General features: G+C 44.7%; 1 protein-coding gene and 1 long non-coding RNA gene across 2 annotated transcripts in view; one reads left to right on the plus strand and one right to left on the minus strand.

The window, feature by feature from the left end:
* Window positions 1–12,606: 12,606 nt before the first annotated feature.
* The window catches only part of TMEM150C (transmembrane protein 150C), a 54,783-nt gene continuing 47,422 nt past the window's right edge, over window positions 12,607–19,967 (plus strand). The window contains exon 1 of the mRNA XM_088660601.1: window positions 12,607–12,681. The gene's annotated coding sequence lies outside the window, so the exon portion shown is untranslated. The remainder of the gene's footprint in view (window positions 12,682–19,967) is intronic.
* On the minus strand, window positions 14,184–18,966 carry LOC148687398 (uncharacterized). Its single transcript, XR_015947914.1, has 2 exons — window positions 18,771–18,966; window positions 14,184–14,723 (listed from the first exon to the last, which is right to left on the minus strand). It is a non-coding gene; the product is annotated as an uncharacterized LOC148687398 (long non-coding RNA).

Genomic DNA, 19,967 nt, shown 5'->3' on the forward strand with positions numbered 1-19,967 from the left:
TGGATACTTCATTTCTATTCTAACTCATCAAGGCTAATGAGACGTGAATAATTTTTTTTATTTAAAAAATCTGTATTTAGTAGATATTTTAATCCGCCCCTTAAGAAAGAACAACTCACAAACGCACAACACACAGCTTTTTGACCATTGAAACATAAGAGCTGATTGTAAGTTATGCCAATTCTTCTGCTGCATGTGATGTACATATGGATTTCCAAGCAAAATATGTTTTAAAAGGCAGTTTATGTAGCTTTGGGGATTGACTAATACTCCTTGTATACAGCGCATGTTAGGGTAAAAAGGCCTACAGTAGCCTTTGTGGCCAGTGACAGCTGCTGACGGATAAATGAATTGAAATGGAATTGACAACCCTGTCAGATTTCTGGAATTTGGAAACACAGATTGTGTAATGTGGCCATTTGTAGATCCCGAAATAAACAGTAAATTGCAAGAACTCAGGCCAGGAGGAATATGAATTTCAAGTAAGTCTTCAAAAGGTTTTATATATGTAAGATGAATTCAAATAGGAATCCATTCCAGTATGATGGTGAGGCAAATAAAAATAAATTCCAGTGGAAAAAATCCCAGGACAAGGCCCTGTTTCGACAATTCCTCATCAGCTGGAATGTTGAAAAACTGAACATTAGAAATAAATCTTAGAGTAATTATCCTTATAACAAAAAATACGTTCTGATTTCTAAACACAAAGTTTTATAGTTTGTAAAAGACAGAGATAACTATGTTTTAAATGAACATTTGTAGATCCCGGCAAGAATCCCCCTCACTCTTCCCATATTCATTTCAACCATAATTGCGATATTAGAGTATGGAACAAAATTATGGCAAAAAAGAAAAGAAAACTACACATGATTTATTATCAGTGATAAGAAGAACCCAGATAAGAATATAAGGCTGCAATCCTGGGGAATGAAGGGGGCCTGAAAGTTGTTAAGAGGTCTCCTATTTTCCCTTACTTGGTCTTTAAGGAAACAATGCATGAGTTTTAAAAGCAACTGCATTTCAAAAACCATGTTTTGCATCGGGGCGGGAGCGGAATTGGTCACAAAAATTTGAAGCTGTGTACCCACACATCTTGACACTTACAGCACGGTCTACTCAAAAGTCCCATAGATTTCAGTAAATCTTTTTCCTGGGTATAGCATTGCAGCCTGATTCGGAATAAAGACACACATACACACAATTACACAATTGCTATAAAAAAAAATGATGCTTGACAATGGTTTTTCTCCCCATTTGAAAAGCCATGTCAGTTCTAGATTAAAGACCTTGCTATCTCTCTTTCTCTCAGGAGCTGTTTAGGCCTTCTGAAGCCTTCTACTGTGTCAGAGGCTGTGAAAACCTCAAAACTCCTTCCATTCATAATTCTGTTATACTAGGGTGGTGGTGTTTTGTTTACAGAAAGATGGTGTCCATTTTGGCTAGAGGCTTCCAATAAACGCAGCACAGGAAGGATCTTGTGATGGCTGTAAGCATAACTTACATTTCATTTAGAGTGTACTCTATTTATATACACCGTATACTACAAATTTTGGGGGGAGGAGGTTAAGGAGACACAAAAAATTGGGGGCAGGCATGATGTGTCGGAATGCGCTCCTGGGAGGGACGGCAGACGCCCAGTACCCATAGCTGTCAAGCTTTCCCTTTTCTCGCAAGGAAGCCTATTCAGCATAAGGGAATTTCCCTTTAAAAAAGGGAGAACTTGACAGCTATGCCAGGACCTCTGAGTGTATCTGGGAAGGCATGTAGCAAGAAGAAGAAGAAGACATCCGTAGGTCTAAACTACGTTTTATTCACACTATATACAGAGGATCCATAATCACGCCTGTGTTCTCCAGCTCAGACAGAACAAGACTGTTGCATACTGCAAAACTGAAAGTAATATAACAATAACACGCTCAGACGGAAGAGATAAAACAGTCTTCCGTTCCCATACTCTTCTCAGACATCTCATGTGATTTATACCAATCACACTACCCAGCATCAGGTACTCAAAATCCTAACAGGATGCAGCCTTTGGGCTTCTGATATATAGGAACAAGTCAAAAGATGCTGTAACGCTTCTGACAGTGATTTTGGCAGGGATGCCCGGTTTCCTGGTGTAGTAAGGTGACTTTTGCTCATACTGAAGAATTCAAGGAAGAAGCAAGTAGATGCAGAACATGGCCATCTTGGATTCTTCGATGGGTTCCCATTGGCCTTGCTGGTTAAAAGGTAAAGGTAAAGGGACCCCTGACCATTAGGTCCAGTCGTGACCGACTCTGGGTTTGCGGCGCTCATCTCGCGTTATTGGCCAAGGGAGCCGGCGTACAGCTTCCAGGTCATGTGGCCAGCATGACAAAGCCGCTTCTGCTGGTTATCCGACACCAAATTCATTGGTGTGCAGAATTTGAGGTGGTGAGCCGTGCATCACAAAACTTGCCAACAGCCCCCCCTCAGAATCAACGGGGCAAGCTGGGGATTGGTGGGGAAGGTCATTGTGGAGACTCTGAAGCCCTCCAAATCCCATGGCATCAAATGGGACTTGAATTTTATGCATATGGCTGCTAACATATTCAGACTTATGAGTAGTTAATGTGGATCTTCTGCATCCCTTCACGAATGTATCTAATCATCATCATCAGCAGCAGCAGCAGCGGGGTAGCGTGGCGTGGAAATGTTTCTGCACTGGGCACTCCACCTCAGAAGTGGGAAGATGAGGAGGAGGGGTCCACAGAGCAACAGAAGGCAATAGGAGCAAAACGCTACGTTCCCAACTCTCTGTATCTCAGGGGTAGATCATACAGAAGGTCCTTCCTTCAATCGCCAGCATTTTGGGGTAGGAATGAATATGTCCCCTGCTTGAAACCCCAGAGGGCTGCTTCCAGTCAGTGTAGACAATACTGAACCATAGAGTGATGGGTGGCCTGATTCAGTTTCTAAGGCACCTTCCTTCATTCCTATGTTCTTTGTATTAGAGAGTGTGGTATGTTTTACTGCTGAATGTAATGAGCCCTCCACCCACATATTGCATCTCCTTTGACAGACAGCAGGAGCAATCCCTGTTTCGTGCATGTGGATGGATTGGGGCCAGTGCCTGCCTTTTCTAAGTAACAAAAAACGAGTTTGCATCAACACGTCTAGTGTCAGTGGAACGTGCTTTCTCTTGAATCACGACTTTAAAGTCTCCCTTGTCTGGGATTGTGTGGAGACTTAGTTGTAATGTAAATGAGAATGAAAGCCAGATTTCTCATGACTGATTTTGATTTGGGGGGAAAAAAAATCCAGTCTGGTTTGTTAATGTATTTCTAATGCTTTGTTAAACGATGACTATAAACAAAACGAACAAAAACATTTCCTCCTGTTTTTCACCCAGCAGGCATTTATCAGTGTTAATATGTTATGAAAGACATGTAAATGCTTGAGTGATTTATAATAAACAGTTATTAACATGTTTGCCCTGCCTCCCTCCTGTTTCTTATTTGAGCAAGGGTGGTTCAGAAAAACACATAAAATTGGGGGTGGGGATGTAATCTCACTTTCTACCAGCTTCTGTAAAGTCACATTAGGTAAATTATAGGCTGAAAGTCAGGAACTCAGCTTGATGGCTGAGTGAGGATTCAAACCAGGGCCGTCTTAAGCATATCTGGCGCCATGGCGCCGTGGCGCGAAGATCCCTCCGACGCCCCACCCCACCCTGTTTCCCAGTGTGGCTGTCTGGTGGGCACCATGTGCAGCGCGGCGCCCCCTGGCAGCCAGGCGCCCTGGCGCCTTGCGCCACACAGCCTTGCCTTAGAGCCGGCCCTGATTCAAACTCTTGTCTTCCTTGAATTTGTGGAAGGGAACACATTTGAAATCTGACTTGGAAGGGTTTGTTTGTTTGAAAGTGGGCTGCATGGATTAAGTCTTGCTGAAATGTGTGTATATTTAATTGTGTTATTTTTTAAAAAAAAACACCCGCCTTTCCCAAAGAAGGTCAGAGCTGTGTACACGACTCTTCCTTCCCATTTTATCCTCACAACACCACCGGGAGGTAGGCTAGCCTGAGAGTGGTTGACCAACAGCCCTCAAGGAACCTAGTCAAGTTTCAGCCGGGTTGCTATTTCTGAAATTGACTCGTTTTGTAGCCTTGGGCAGGACTCTCTGACATCTGTAAAGTGGGGGGAATTATCCTATATAATAATATGCAAGTGTCTCTGCATCCAGATTCCCTGTGTCCCGTTTTCCGCGCTACTGAGCATGTGCCCCAGGGACACAGGGATTGGACGCAGAGACTGCACACACACACACACACACACACACACACACTCTCCTCACCCACCCCCACCCCTCTGCCCTGCACTGGCTCACTAAGCAGTTAAAACAGAGGCCACCAGGTGGAAGGCAGGAGCAGGCAGCAAGGCCCCTAAGCAGGGCAGGCCCTCTCTCAATGTGCCCAAGGGCCTGAGGAGGAAGCCGGGACGACCAAAAAATCGAGGCCCCGGCTTCTCCTCACTAACAGGCCCGAAATTGAGGCCCAAACAGCGCAAGCAACCAGGAGACCCCCGCTGGGCCGGAACAGCCAGTAAAGGCGCGGGGAGGCCACTGAATGCTCAGCGCCAACCGTGGGACCCTCAGAAAGTGCCGGGGCTGGCGCAAGCCCCCTGGACGGCAAAGCTCCCTCCCGGACGCAGCAGGCAACTGAAAAACAGCCGCGGAGGCCAACAAAAGTAGCGGGAGCCACCCACACCCCCCGAAAAACTGGGCGTACACCCCGGAGCAGCTGCCCGGGCCGTCCAGGAGCCAGAATTCGGCCACTGGGCCCTGGCAGCAGCAGCGCTATTGACGGGGAAAAATTAGGGACCAAACGGCAGGCTTCCGATTCGTCGCGCTGGTGAAGTTGGACGCAGGGACTTCGTGCTCTGAAGTCCCTGGCTTCGTGGAGGGGGGGGGAAGTCCGCAGAGCGAGCGGACTCCCCGAAAAAACACCGGGTAGAGAGTCCTGGTGACATAGTGCCCAGCTGTTTGCTCCGAACGTGAATCCTCTGCTGCCCGAGAGCTCAGTAGAGCAATCGAGAGCCAGCGGAGTGGAGTCGCGGGAGCCATTTTTGGGTTTCATCTTACCTCCTTGAAGTGAAGCTCCGAGTCCTCAGCCTGCAAGCGGCGGATTCTTCCAAGGCAATAAAAGGCAATAAAAGAAGGCAATAAAAGACTTCTTCAAAGTAAGTCAAATCTCTATTCGGATCTTAAAAATTTTAAATTTGAAGATAGGAAGAGATTCTAAAGTAACGGAAGCCGATCTCTTCCAAATGGACAATCGGGAGGCGCATTAAATATTCCCAAGCCGAAAAGGGAAAACTTCTTTCAAGATTGCGGACCCGAGAGAAAGAAAGACTTTTCCAAACCTCCCCAGCCCCCCGGTGTCGTTGCCCCTTGAGGTTCAGCAGCAACAAGGGGGAGGACGTTTTGACAGCTGCCAAAAGCTGTCAAATTGTTAAAGGGCTAAGAAAGACGATTTTATTCCTGTGAATTGGAAAAATTGATTCAAAAGGTTTTAAAAGGATTTAAGCGGACTGTAAATTTGAAATCTGATGAGGTTAAAGACAAAGGATAAGAACAGCCAAGATGGAGCCGACAACGTGGTAGAGAGGAATTTTCCAGTACCCTTCTGCCCTTATCTCTGGTCTGCCTGTGGTCAAGTGAACTATGAAAACAAAATTCTCTCGAGCTTTCCAGGAGGCTGTGCTGGGCTATCTACAAAACAAGGAAAGGCAATGCTTCAATCCAACAGAAAAGGAGAATGAGGTGCAAGAGCAAGATTTAGAGGACAATTTTGATTATGAGATTGTGTGTGAGGAGCAACAATTTGAGGACAATTTGGAGACTGATTCAGACTATAAAAAATATGTGTTGGATGATGAAAAACAAAGATCAGAACAAAGAGATGAGGCCGACAAGGAGAAGCAAAGTGAAGAGAAGATTGATGGAAGTGAAAATCCTGGAGAGACTGAAATGTTGAATGGTGTTAGTGAAGAGAGGGAAAGGCAGAAAGAGGGAGGAGCAGAGGTCTGGAAGTGGATGTGGGAAAGAATTGGTGTGGGGTAAAATTTTTAGTTTAAGGTACTGTTTTTGGTCTATGAACAACGGTGTCGGAATCTTGGCCTGTTAAAGGATATGCTGATCCAATTGGGAGGAGGGACATTGGGGGGGGGGAGGAGAGATTTTTATAGTTTAAGGTTAAGAGCTTTCTGGAGGGAGTAAAAAGAATGGCTGAGGAAATAGGCTTAGAGTTTGTTTTTGAATAATTTTGGTGATCAGGTGTTTGGGTGGAAAACTGCCTGTCTCCCCCTTCTTACTCTTGGTACCCAGTGGCAGGGGGTGCCTTGAGGGGAGAGGGAAGGGTGGAGGGAAACCCAGACACAAAAATGGAACCTTTTGACTGCTGGACTCCTCGGGCTACCCCAGTGGCAGGGGGGGGGGGCCCAGAGGGGGACAGCATGAAGAAGGAGGAGGATTGTGTTAATATTATAAGAATAAGATTCTGAATTGGATTAGAAAACCCGCCATAACTATGTAAAGAGGTTGGGAAATCCAGGAGGAGGAGAGTCGTGGAAGCCATTAATATTTTTCCTTTTTCCTTTTTTTTTCCTTCCCTTTTTTTCCCCTTTTCATATTTTTGCTTTTTTTTTAATCTCCTTTTTTCTTTGTTTTTCTTTTTTCCAGTACAGTGAAGAAATAGCTGGGGGGTTAGCCAATCCCCAGAGATCCTCCGCCTTTGTCCTCTCAGTGGCAGGGGGGGGGATGAGGGGGGAGGAAGGAGGGGGGAGGTCAAACCCAGCTTAAAATGGACCCCTTTGTTCCCCAATACCCATGGGGCTCACTGGTGGCAGAGGTGGGCTTGTGGGTGGAGGGAAAATGAAGGGACAGAGTTTATGTTGTATACTTTGTATGTGTTTTCTTTTTCTAAAAATTAATAAAAATTATTCAAAAAAAAAACAAACGGCAAAAAGCGCGCGAAAACAGGGTGGGGAGGGATCCGCACTCCAAACACAATCTTCGGAGGAGGTAAAGGAAGAAATACCCCCCACACACTCCAGCCGAGCCCGGGCTGTAAAGGTAAAAGGGGGGGACTTTGGCCTGGGGTTTGGGAACGGGGGGGAGAAAATTAGGGATAAATTAAGGATCAAAGGGAGGGGGGAGGAACAATCAATTAGACAAGGAATAAAAGCCCCCCACGCACTGCTGCCACCGAAAAAGGCCGAATGTTCTAGCGCCCGTTTATTAAACGGGCTGAATGGCACTAGTATGCTATAAGGATGTCTTCTGGGCTTAGACACAATAAAGTTCGTAAATCACATTGCAAGATAAAAGTACTATACAACCTAAGAGCAATTATGTTTTGCAAATAAGTACTTGGTCTCATGCATCCTAAGCAATCATTTATTCCAGGAAGATGTCCCCCCCCCGGGGGGGGATGTTTGATGCGCTAAATAAACCATGAATCTGAAATGCGTCTTAGGAGAATTCCAGACTTTGTTCCAAATAAGTGCCTAGTCCTCATCAGCATAAAGCAGTGGTTGGGTTGATGGCTGCGAATTGCCTGCCAAAAGCTCATGAATAGATAAAAACTTACTGAGCGTTTCCAGTACTTGGGCATATGGACTTAGACAACTGCTCTGGAAACCTCTCCTGCTGAAGGCTGCTGTTCTTTCCAATTTCCTGAACCCCCCAGTGCCACTTCTCCCTTCCTTGCCCTCAGTCAAAGCTATATGTGCTTTATTTTAATTCTTTGGAGCATGAAATAGAAAGACCAGATGCAACTAAGGGCATGCTGGACTAAGCTCCAGTTGACAGCATGACAAGGAAAAGGTGATTTGCAGCCAAGAAAGACAGTCTCCGAAATGCTCAGGCCAACCTAAACTGAAAGTCATTATCAGGACCAAGGAATACCATGTGACTCATGCTGTCCTGCTGATCTGCTTCCTCGATGGTCATACCCCTGATAAGTATTTCAAAACTCACCGGCTGCCAATGTCCTGTTTGCGTCATCTCAATGACTTCTTTGCAGATTAAGCCCCGCCCCCTGGAAAGATCCTAAAAGGTTTTTTTAAAAGGTTTTTTTTATACTTTTCAAATTTATACATTTTGTTAATTTTACAATCAAGTTCACATTTCAAAATTTAACTTCTTTCCCTCTCTTTCTGTGATTCCTTATTTTTTTTAAAATACCTTTATTGAAATTCAAATCAAAATTATACAAATAAAACAAAAATAATATAAACGAAACAAAACATACTTAATATCCAAGATATACAAATTAAAAAACCTACTACCGTAATAAATGTCTAAATCATAACCTAAATTGAATAAATCATATATATGTATTTATCAAATACTGTAAAATAAATTCTTTTGACTTCACAAGAACTCTCCTATAAACCGACTTCCAATTGTCATCATCCCTTCCCCCTCTTCCTTCCCCCTCTTTCTGTGGTTCCTTAAATTCATTTTTTAATATAATCGGCATATGCAAATTCATTTAACTTGCTCATTTAGTTATCTACTGTAAATATATACTCTTATAAGACTGCAGGTTATTACAATAACCCTGCTAATTTTTTTTGTCTGTTTGAAATTTATCTGTAAATATTCCACGAACCCTTTCCATTCTTTTATTTAAAAAAAGTTTGTTATCTTCATTTCTTCTTCTTCTGGGAAGTTTCACCATTTCTGCATATTCCATAAGTTTTGGAAAGATCCTAATAGTGAAATCCACTCAGAAGTAAAAGCCTCTGAGTCCGAAAGAGCTTACACCCAGGTAATTGGATATAGCATTTCAGCCAAGGAGGAGACAAACTTTTTTTTAAAAAAAGACATGTTTTGGGTGGCAACCTGTCTATTAGATTATTAGAGATCTGGGACCATTCCCTCTACTGCATGATTCAGGCCATTGCCCCAGGGCAAAATCCAGCGTCACAGGAGCACACAACAGGACTTCTCTTTTCTCTCCTCCCATGGTTCTCAAAATCTGCTCTGGAGGAGCTCCCCCCAAAACTTCTAGGTGCATGTGGGGCAGGGGGAGGTGGGGGATGCAGTGGGCAGAAGATGAAATCCAGTCATGTGACCATCTATAATGGTCACACAGAGACACCACTGAATTTTACCCTGGAACTTTCATTCCTGCCACTAGAGGCTATTGAATAAAACTCTCTGTCCCGACAAGTTGATCTTCAAAACCTGCCTGGGTTGGTTGTTCTTTTGCCCTACACCACATTAAACTTCCCTGAGTAATTAAACCCCTCTAAGTGGGGCAATGTTTTATCCAATCGTAACACAAACAGACTACTTCTTATAATAATTTGGGCCATTGCTTTTGACACTTATTAGGCTGCAAAGTAACAGGAAAACCAAGCCAGTGTTGAACTCATTGTGGGAGGAACAGCCTCCTGGGATCTTACGGTATGTTTTGGTTGGCCAGCAGTGCACAGGATTTCCTGAAAATCAAAACGGTCAACAAAGGTAGGTCTGGAGATACATAAATATCTATAGAAGCAGAGCAGGATTTGCCTATCTGAAGCAGAGCTGCCTGCTCTGAGGTCACTACTAGACTGTGGAGTTTGTGTTGGTCATTGTTCATAGCAGCCATTTCTTTTCAACTTCTAAGTTTCTCAATCTACTCTTTCTGGGTTATTTCTCAATTTACATTCTACACTTTAATTTTGGGTGTCGGGAATTTGTTGTGTTGTGTATTTTAATTGCATGTGGCTATATCACTAGATTGCAATTAGATGTGCCCTAGTAAACCGCTTAGAAGCCATTTTGGCAACTAAGCAGTATAATTCAGCTACAGTGGTGCCTCGCAAGACGAATTTAATTCGTTCCACGAGTCAATTTGTTTTGCGAAAAAATCGTCTTACAAATCACAGTTTCCCATAGGAATGCATTGAAATTTCTTTTTTTTTGCCCATAGGAACGCATTAATTAAATTTCAATGCATTCCTATGGGAAACCACGATTCGCAAGATGAATTTTTCACAAAATGAATTTGTCTTGCAAGTCACCATCAGATCGCAAGACGCATTCGTCTTCTGAAAAAATTGTCTTGCAGGGCATTCATCTTGCGAGGTAGCACTGTATTTCAATTCAGCCTCTTTGTGTAGCGATTAACACTTGTATGATGATCTTGGACCACTTTTCCCCAAAAGAATCACTAGGTGGCATTCATCATTCTGAGTCAATGTTCAGTCTGTGTGGCAGAATTTAAGAGGACGCTTTAGACAGAGCTATACCACACTAAAAAAAATTAGGCTGGGTCGAAACCAAGGTCTTGGCTTTGTGAGATGGACACAGATAGCAGTGGCTGGCATTTATAATAGCACATTTCCGCATGGAAAATTCTTCACAGGACTGATGACAGAGGTGCACCAGGTTGGGTTCAGGAGCTCACAGGGCCCCCATCCCTGCTGAGCCACAGTGTTGCTACTACTCACTAGTCGCCTTCCTCCTGGGCCGCAAATTTGCACGGCAAAGCATGCAGCGGTGCTACTGCGGTTGCCGCTCTTGAATAGGAGCGGCTTGGCTCCAAGGGAAAGGGGTTGCCTGGCATAAAATTACCCAACATGCAATGTGTACTGGGCAGGACTGGCCCAAGACATTTTGGCACCTGAGGCAAACCACAAAAATGGTGCCCCTCTCTCCCAGCCAGGGAAGAAGGTGGCACTGAATATCTACACCAGCTTCAAGGGGAGAATAAAGATCTACATCAGGAATAAGAGGGGGAATCAAATCAACCTTAGCTGATGGATTGTCAGGGGTATGGGCAGGAGTCAGGCTCTGGGGCCTGTAGTGCTTTGCAGGACTGGGGCCTGCCTCAGCTTGTGCTGGAGAGGCAAGGAGTGACCACTCAGGTGAGACCACTTGATATCTCACTGCACCTGGTGGCAGGAGCTGAAAGGGATAAAAGCTCAGCATTTCCCTTCAGTTCTTTGCCACAGCAGCGCTATCCCTGCCTGGTTGCGTCTGGCCTCTTGCTCCTTGGAGCCTTGCCTTGCCGATGCCTTGATCCTCGACCCTTGGACCTTTGCCTTGCCGACGCCTTGCTCCTTGACTCCCAGACCTTCGCCTCTGCCTTGCTCCTTGACCCTGCGACTGCCTGCTGCTGGACCCTCAGCCCTGCACCCGTTCCTCCTTCTACACCACCATCTTGCCTCTGGTCCTGATGTCCTCAGCCAGGGCTTCAACCGCCCGCCGACCGGACCGTGACATGGATGAAATGGGAATCAAAGGCCATTGTGGGGGGAAGGGGACCCCTCCTCCTATTCATTGAGAAGCTGCTGCACAGGCAGCTTTGGGGGGCGGGCAGGTCTGCTGCTGAGGTGGTGTCAGATCTGGCCTCCAAGGTGGTGATGTATCCCTTGGAAGCTGGATCTGCCGCCCCTGCAGATCCTGCTGGCCGAAGCGGTCGCCTCACCTTGCCTCGTGGGTGAGCCGGCCCAGATACTGGGTAACTTGCCAGGCAGCGACTACGCTTCTGTTTCTTTTTTAAAAAAAGACATTTTATTAAATTTTCCAATTAAACATATTTAAACAATAACAAAACAAACAACACAACACAACATCACATAAACATAATAAACACAGAGTTTTTCTTCTAAACATCTTATCAATTATTACAATTTTCTTTGCAGTCGGTTTTTTTTTATTCCTGTCTTGCAGTTTCTTTATTCCTTCTATCTAGAGTCAATTCGTAGGATTTATTTCAGTCCTGCAAGTGTCTTTAAACTTATTCAGTTCTTCTCCATATAATCCACAAATTTACTCCAGTCCTTTTGGAACTTTGACTCTTCCTGGTTTCGGACCCTGCTAGTCAGTCTTGCTAGTTCCGCATAGTCCATCATTTTTTTCTGCCACTCTTCAATCGTCTGTAACTCCTGAGTTTTCCATTTTTAGGCTAATAAAGTCCTAGCCGCGGTTGTCGCATACATAAATAATACTTGATCTTCTTTCACAATCTCCTGTCCTATAAGTCCTAATAGAAAAGCTTCAGGTTTTTGGGGAAAGGTATATTTAAGAATCTTTTTCAATTCGTTATATATCATTTCCCAAAATCTTTTAATTTTTTCGCACGTCCACCACATATGATAAAATTCACCATCCTTCTCTTTACATTTCCAGCATTTTTTACTACTCATCCTAAACATCTTAGCCAATTTTACTGGTGTTAAATACCATACGCTTCTGTTTCAAGAGCACCAGCATCTCCGCATACCTCTCCTCTAGACGTGGCCAACTGAATAGCTTGCTCCCATTTCAAAAACGCCGACAATGAAAGGATGGAAGGAGCAACAAACGCCTCGGAATTCAGCCTAAAACAACACAGGATCTTCTCTCCACTCCTGCAGGGAAGCTTCTTGAAAAGTCGTCAAAATCCCTTTACTCCTTTTCCTTTCATTGTCAAGACTGGACTTGGCTGGGATTTGAGTTCCCCTTCTCTCTCTCTCTCTCTGTCTCGCCCTCCCCACATTTCCTTTTCTGGAGATTTTCTTTGTTCTTTGTTAGGTGCATGTGAAAAAATGTTCTTTTCCACTCCTCTTGCCCACCCCCCTCTCTCCCATTTCTATCTTCCTTACCTCATGCTCATGTGCCTAATTCACTGAGAGCTGAGGAGGGAGTGAGCAGAGAAAGTATTTCTTCTGCATTTATCGGGTAAGTGACCTGCCATGTCTTTGGGGCTAAGTGGGCACATCTGTAAACCAGAGAAAATGTTGTGGGCATCACACACCCTGGAACCTATTCTGCTGGCTACAAACGAATGCTGACTTCAAGCCTAGTTTCAGCAGGGAGAGGGAACCTCTGTGGTCAGGTGGGCACCCGTGGGTGCCACATTGGTGAACCACAGGTGTATACGACAGCAGCCTTAACGAAAAAAAGATTAGCAGAGCAACCTTACCTATGTCTGCTCAGAAACGAGCCCCAAGGCATTCAGCGACACTTATTCCCAGGGTACAGAATTACAGGGTTTTGGTGTGTGTGTTTTAAGTATTAAAAATATGAGAAAAAGAACAATTTGGCACCATGGGATGGTTATTGCCACACTGTAAATGTGGTCTTGGCAACCTTACATTGCATAAATAATCGGGAAGCTGGTTAGGCGCCTGTGGGTTCAGTTTTCAGCTTTGGCACACCAATCTTAGGAGCTCTTAGGCGGCTTCTAACATGCATTGTTAAATACTTATCTTAAACGCTCCCCCCCCCCAGAGCAATTTGCATAGTGTTCTCCATTTCCATGCCACTGGAGTAATAATCTGCGGGCGATACCAAGTCGTGTGGCTGCATATCAAATTAAAGGAAGATGAGGAGCTAGGAGCAGGAAAAGGGGGAGGCCGAGTGTGTCGCAATGTGGCAGTGGCCCAAAGGGCGACAATAAATGTGATAATGTGCCCTGTAAATCCTTGAGTGTGCTTCTAACAGAGAAGTTATGTTACTTTACGAAACTGGTGATTTTGCAAGTTGCCCCTCCCCCAAAAAAAATTTGGGGCAGAAATAATATGTGAATCACAAAGATACAGCTGAAAGCTAGAACACAAGGTGCCACATGGTGCAAATGGCTACACATAACACAGGTTCCCACTATGTAACAGAACACCGTGGAAATCAGAACCTAATCAGCAGAAATTGCTATTGCTTATTGCATATGTGTATTAAACATGAAATGAGGTAATGATGTATATGATTTGTGGAAATTGAAATGCTTTGTTTGAAATATTATAAATACCACCACCTGGACCACTGGGTTTTGGGGTGGTTTTTTTGCATTTTTCTGGCCTACAACAGCATCAGTTGGAAGGGGCATGGCAGAAGAGGCAGAGTGGTTAGGAAATATTCAGCCACTACTTGTCTTGGGAACAGGTAGGACTCTGAGGTGTGGGTAGAGGAGGCAAGGCGCCTGCTTTGTGCCCCACCCCGTTGTGTGCCCGGGGCAACAGCACCCATAGCCCCTCCTCACCCTACGCCACTGTGGTCCGTTGCCTTAAGTGTGACTAGATCTTGAATACCTGCTCTTATCTTGTAAAGGCAAAACCCATCAGGAGACCATGGTTTTGCTCATTAAAAAAACAAAGTGGCGATTAACCCATATCTGAAGTAAATTCTTCATCTCTGTCAGAGGGTCGTCGTGGCTACTATAGAGTAACTCCGCTTGAGTCCAGTTTGTCTTTAAAGACTTTTATTGTGCAATTTACACTGCAGAGACAGCTTAAAACATGACCTCTCATTCCGAATCAGAATCCGGCAATGGCGTACGTCTGTTCTTATGCCAGCAAAGTAGTCAGGGCACCCCAAAACGCCTCCCCCTTGACCTGCGTCGCGGAGCTCTCCTTAACTCTTGCGCCGGAAGGAGCGATGCCCTCTCAGTCTCCTCCCTGTCAGGGCAGTGGAAGGGCTCTCCAGCATCCTTGAGCCCTTGCCTACATCTCTCCTCCCCTGAGCTTTCCCATCATTTTGCACGCTGGCTTCTCTCTCCCTCCGAGTCTCTCTCCTCTCCCCTGGCTGCTTCAGAGCCACTGCTGGTCCCTGTGCTTGGCGAGGTGGACGTTAGGATGACGGGGGCTGGCTCCCTGTAGCGAGTCACCCTTACAATCTCCGTGGTGCTTCTGATGTCACGGATGCTGTAGAAGTTGGAGTTTGGGGAACAGCGGTGGGAATTTTCTGTAACAAGTAGCCAGCTTCCTTCCCAGGACTGATTTTCCCTGGGGAAAAGAGAATCCGTGATGACTAATATAAGCCCAAAGAATCATTTTTGTTTCAGTTTTTTTAAAAAAATATATAAAAATAGCCACAGAGACAGCCACAGCACCTATAATTTATTTGTTCCAGCTACCTAATTACTCTGATCCGGGCTTATTTGCAGTTATAGTGGTACCTCGGGTTACAAACACCTCAGGTTACAAACACTTCGGGTTACAAACTCCACTAACCTGGAAATAGTACCTCAGGTTACAAACTTTGCCCCAGGATGAGAACAGAAATCACACATTGGCGGCAGGGTGGCAGCGGGAGGCCCTATTAGCGAAAGCGCACCTCAGGTTAAGAACGGTTTTGGGTTAAGAACGGATCTCCAGAACAAATTAGGTTCGTAACCTGAGGTACCACTGTAGTCACAAAATTCACAAAACAGGCATGTCCATTCCTTGGGGTACATTTACTAGCTCTGTATCATAATTTCAGTAGTTAGTTCTTTTCTGACCAGGCTCATTCCAGCTTCCATGTATTTCTGAAGGCCCTCTCCCTCCACCTCAAGTCTTGGATTTTGCAAGCTAAGGCTGCAAACCTAAACACATTTAACAGAGCATAAGGCCCATTGAACACAAAGAAATACAAATATGTAGCCTCTTAAGCCCAAATTTTTAACCAAAGTTCTCTTAACCACATTCCTATATTCCCAGTCGGTTGTTTCATGGTACCTGTGATCGGAGAGCATTGAATATGGATTTGGGATAATCTGCACATCCACTTCCCAGGCTCCGAATCCAACATTTTGGCATTAAACTAGAAGTATTACCAGGGGTGGGGGTGTGTGTGTGTGAGGAACCATAGGTGGAGGCTCTGGAAGAAAACCAACAATGCAACATAAGGTAAAGGTAAAGGGACCCCTGACCATTAGATCCAGTCCTGACCGACTCTTGGATTGCGGCGCTCATCTCGCGTTATTGGCCGAGGAAGCCGGCGTACAGCTTCCAGGTCATGTGGCCAGCATGACAAAGCCGCTTCTGGCAAAATCAGAGCAGTGCACGGAAATTGGCAGGAGCAGGCACCGAGCAACGGGAGCTCACCCCGTCATGGGGATTCGAACCACCGACCTTCTGATCGGCAAGCCCTAGAGGCTCAGTGGTTTAACCCACAGCGCCACCCGCGTCCCTACAGTGCAGCATACTACTTTGCAAATATTTCCTTGGGGAATGAAATGCCTGTGAGGATGCAGTTGTCACTTCAGAAAATGTGCGTTCCTCTTTTGCAAGAGGTCCCTGATTTAATAAATAGAGAGGGAGGGGATGAGAATCTATGAAAAGCTAAGCTGCCCATATGGGGGAAACTGAGAGAATGAGCTGCTTGTTAGAAAAGTCAGGTATCACAGGTTTCCTTGACAACTGTTCCCATAGAACTTGACCTTAAAAAGACAGCAGCACAAAATAGGTTGGCAAGATTGATTATAAATACCCAAATGATTCTAATTCTACCAGTTCTATTTCTGGTTTGTTGGGTGTAATGGACTTAAAGGGATTTACTCCCAAGTAAGTGTGCTTAGATTACAGCCTGTTTCCTTTCTTAACATTCTGGGCAGGAAGATTGTTGGGTTTTTTTTTATACAGAGTTATGGTTTTGAGGTGGGTTTTTTAAAACTCTAAACAATACACTCATTTTCAAAAGGCAAGGTGTCTGGGAATATTTTTCAAGCATGTATTGAATCTTCCCGTAAATTGTAATCTAAGACGTTAACACCTCATACAACATTCATGGTGGTACCCAGTAGGGATGGAGGTTTATGGGATATGTAAGCACTGCATCAAGCTGTAAACAGTTTAATCACAGCTCATTAGAGACAGGGGGAAATGTTGACTTTGCATTTTTATGAGAAGCTCCCTGATTCCCACTTCTCAAGCCAATATGCAAAATGAAGCGCAATTACCCTTCAAAGTTCTCACATCTCTGAATTTTGTGAAGCAGTGCTTCAACCTGTGCATACAAAAATTCGTAAATATAATGCATATGTTAGCAAAGACGGCATACAAAATGCATTATATTAGGGAAATTGTTTGCAAAAAATGCCATGCCGTATAATAAAACGGCATGTAACTTTGTGTGTGTGTGTGTCTGTGTGTGTCTGTGTATTAGAAGAAACTCGGCTGATGAATTTTCATGAGGATTTGAAAACAACAACAAAAAGCTAATTCCCGCAGAAATGTGGAGAACTGAATGAAGCTTGGAAAACCAAGAAGCAGGGAGAAATGGACAGACCCGGCCATCACCACAGATCACGCACATTTTAAAACGGATAATGTTGTATCTGTTTGTGAGAAGCCAAAGGAAATTTGAGGACAACAAAAAATTCTTACGACTCAAATGTCTCATTGCCAATGAAACATTCCAGTTCAAATTACAGTGGATTGGTGATTAGGATGCTCACTTGCTCCTTTCCTTCGCAAAGCTTGCCCTGCTTCGGCGTACTTTACATCTATGGGCTCCTCCAGACACCCTATTTATTGAATGTTCATCCTGATTTGCTTGCATGAAGCTTAGGTGCAAGTGAGATAATAATGCCCAGACTTCCTTGACCATCCTTTCTGATTTGCTTACCGTAAGCTATTAAAGAAGGAACATTCGTCCTCGTTCGGTTGTTCTGTGTTGGTAGGTCTTCCCATTCGCTATTTGTTTATCCCAGACTTTTCAGGGCATTTCTGTTGGACATTTGGGTGCAAATCGGCTTGAAGAAGAGGAGTTTGCATGGGGTTAAAGCAGATAAAGCAAGGGACCTCCAGATTCCTGGACTGCCCCTGTACCTTTGACTTCTTCGCTGACTTCCCTATCTCACTGATGTTTTTACTGATACATCTTAGGTTGTATCCTGCTTGCAACTTCCTCCTCCTCCTCACACTTCTCTCTCAATCTTCAACAATGGTCACCTTGGATCTTTCCCCTGAGAACGAGGGAGCAAACACAGTTGCCTTTGGCGTTTCTAGATTAGTTAGGTTAGAACTAGAAACTTTTTATAGCCAAGTTATGTATTTCCTAGAAATACAGTACTTTATTTTCTTACTCTACAAGCATCTCTCTCTCTCTCTGTCAAAGAGCTCTGACTGGTAATTGGGCTCTCAGTCTTCCAATAATGTCCCTGTCATTTTCCTAATCACAAAATATCTTTTTTTAAAAGGCACAAAATATATCTTTTGTGTGCCAGAGGGACAGGGAGCTTATTCAATTTAAACTGCACAAACTCAAATTTCTGATGTGCACTTGACATTCTCCCACAAAATACTGGCATTCTGGAGGCTAGTTGTATTGGCACTAACCATGCAATGTTTAGGTGGCGCTGTGGGTTAAACCACTGAGCCTAGGGCTTGCTGATCAGAAGGTCGGCGGTTCGAATCCCTGCGACGGGGCGAGCTCCCATTGCTCGGTCCCAGCTCCTGCCCACCTAGCAGTTCCAAAGCACGTCAAAGTGCAAGTAGATAAATAGGTACCGCTACAGTGGGAAGGTAAACGGCGTTTCCATGTGCTGCTCTGGTTTGCCAGAAGCGGCTTTGTCATGCTGGCCACATGACCTGGAAGCTATACGCCGGCTCCCTCGGCCAATAATGCGAGATGAGCGCGCAACCCCAGAGTCGGTCACGACTGGACCTAATGGTCAGGGGTCCCTTTACCTTTACCGCAATGTTTGTAGGGCACAAACGACAATATTATGCCAAACCTGCAGCTTTTTGGTTTTTGTTCATTTGTTTGTTGTTCAGGAGAGTTATGCATATGCACCACAGCAGTTATTTAAATTCTCTTATCACAGACTCCGGTTAAAACCACTTTGAAAAGTCACACTCACCTACAAAGCAAATTTTTTAAAATTCCTTCCAGTAGCACTTTAGAGACCAACTATGGTAAGTTTGTCCTTGGTATGAGCTTTCATGTGCATGCACACTTCACACGAAAGCTCATACCAATGACAAACTTAGTTGGTCTCTAAGGTGCTACTGGAAGGATTTCTTTTTATTTTCTTTCAACTACGGCAGACCAACACGGCTACCTACCTGTAACTACAAAGCAAATATTTGCCTCATATAGTTTGCTGAGCTGTTCGCAGAGTTTTGTGCTAAACTCCTGAACTCGCAGGCTGAGGGTGGATCATTTCTGCTGCCGAAGCCAAGCCGGTTGGACCGTCTCGGATTTCCAGTGAGCCAGATCTTATTTGTCCAGAAGGAGGAGGAGGAGGAGGAGGAGAAGAGAGAGAGAGAGAAAGAAAGCAATGCAGAAGAATACAAAGAGCTCATATTGCCAAGGAGCTGGCTGTGGTCCTGCAGTCTGCTCAAAATGAACATTTGTACAGAGTTTTGCAAGTCAAATCTCTAGGGCTTTCTTCCCCAATCAGCTCTGACCCTGTAGTACCCACCCACCACATTCCCACACTTGTTGCAAAACTCACAAAGTGAACTGCTAACTGAGCGATTGCAGAGGAATAGTGACCCGTTGATCTGTGTGTGTGTGTGTGTGTGTGTGTGCATGTGTTAGGCTGTACACTATACCTTTAAACCAGGGGTCCCCAAACTAAGGCCCGGGGGCCAGATGTGGCCCAATCGCCTTCTAAATCCGGCCCGTGGACGGTCCAGGAATCAGCATGTTTTTACATGAGTAGAATGTGTGCTTTTATTTCAAATGCATCTCTGGGTTATTTGTGGGGCATAGGAATTCATTCACATTTTCCCCCAAAATATAGTCTGCCCCCCCCACAAGGTCTGAGGGACAGTGGACCGGCCCCCTACTGAAAAAGTTTACTGACCCCTGCTTTAAACCACATCTGAAGCACACTAGGGATTCTGGGCACTGTAGTTTGTTAAATGTTTCTGGGAACTGCAACTCTGTGAGAGGTAAACTACAGTGCCCAGAAATGTTTGAGAGAATGTGATTCAAATGTGATTTAAAGGTATAATGCATGAGTAGGCAAACTAAGGCCCGGGGGCCGGATCTGGCCCAATCGTCTTCTAAATCCAGCCCACGGATGGTCCGGGAATCAGCATTATTATTTTTTTACATGAGTAGAATGTGTCATTTTATTTAAAATGCATCTCTGGGTTATTTGTGGGGCATAGGAATTCATTCTTCTTTTTTCTTCCAAAATATAGTCTGGCCACCCACAAGGTCTGATGGACAGTGGACTGGCCCCCTGCTGGAAAAGTTTGCTGACCCCTGGTATAATGTGCATGCAGCTTTAAGGTTGCCAAACCCCCCCC

This window comes from Zootoca vivipara, chromosome Z1, assembly GCF_965207765.1.
Source record: "Zootoca vivipara chromosome Z1, rZooViv2.hap1.1, whole genome shotgun sequence".
NCBI classification, from domain to species: domain Eukaryota; kingdom Metazoa; phylum Chordata; class Lepidosauria; order Squamata; family Lacertidae; genus Zootoca; species Zootoca vivipara.